We start from the raw sequence: 1,326 nt of genomic DNA, 5'->3' as shown, positions 1-1,326 counted from the left end.
TGTAGCTGATGCTTTTACCCAAAGCGGTAACACTTTATAATAACTACACACAATTGATCATTTATTAAGCATTTGTTAATTATTAGTTAATGGTTTGTTCATCATTAGTAATTTATTGTTCATGCATAATTCATCATCAGTAAAGCATTTGTTCACAAAGTTATGAATGGTTTGTCCATAGTAAATAAAGCAAATGTTTGTAAATACATGGTTTATGCCTTATAAATAATGAAACAACCATTTATAAATGAAATCATCTCCCTATTATGAACCAGTTACAAACTATTAGTAAATGCTTTGATCATCATTTGTAAAGTATTACTCCTATGTTAATTCTTATATTGTAATTCATGATTAACTCAGGAGTTGCAAGTGGTTAGTTAATGATTTTTGTGAGCTCATCTAAAGTGAGGACTGTATATGCCTTGCTACATATTTACAAATGAGTTATAAAGGTTACAGTTGCATTTATTCATTAAGCAGACACTTTCATCCAAATAGACTTACACTATCATCGTAATTAAAGAGCAGGGCCACAATGGTGGCACCCGGGGATTGAACCCCCGACTCTTTGGCTTACAGCATGCTAGGCCAATGCCTTATCCACTACACTACCCCTGCCCATGGCTGTTGTGGCTATAAATAGTTGTATCTGTTTTTAAGTGAGTGGATATTATGTTCTTTACTTCACAACAAACAATCAATAAACACCAGAGTAAAGTGACAATGTTTTTACTTGGTTAACTTCACTTCAGTATATGTCACTCAATTATTTACTTTTATCTCCCTCAACAATGGAATTCTCTTCTCTGATTGGCTGATGGGGTGGCCATTAACTTCGTATAACCTGCTACCTGTGAAGTAGTTCCCGTATCACACTTGAATATTAATTCGCCAAACTCTTTGCGAAGTTTAAATGAACTGTCACGTTGCATCCAAGCTGAAATACAGACGTGCAGAACCATAGTAACATTGTAGCATATGACGGAGGTGGATTGTAGCTAGTTGGATGCCATGTAGGCTATAAAAGTAGCGATCTTTCAAAGTTAAAGTTAATCAGAATCCTGGGATATGGCCGCTTGACAACGGGAGAGATAGAACTAACGACTGGCTTTTGGCCGTAGCAACCAGCCATTTAGAACTAACGACTGGCCTTTGGCCATAGAAACCATCCATTTTAGAACTAGTAACGGCAGTTTTGTCCTGCAAGTAGAAAGTTGATATGTGGCGGAAAGTAGTCCCACAGTCAAGACAGTTTTAGCGATGTTAACGGACGCAACGGTGGAATAAAACTATGTTCTAAATATACAGGTTGTGAATACAAAC

This window comes from Sardina pilchardus, chromosome 21 (assembly GCF_963854185.1).
Source record: "Sardina pilchardus chromosome 21, fSarPil1.1, whole genome shotgun sequence".
In the NCBI taxonomy this organism is placed as follows: Eukaryota; Metazoa; Chordata; class Actinopteri; order Clupeiformes; family Clupeidae; genus Sardina; species Sardina pilchardus.
The sequence above is the reverse complement of the archived record's forward strand: the minus strand, read 5'-3'. Positions refer to the sequence as shown.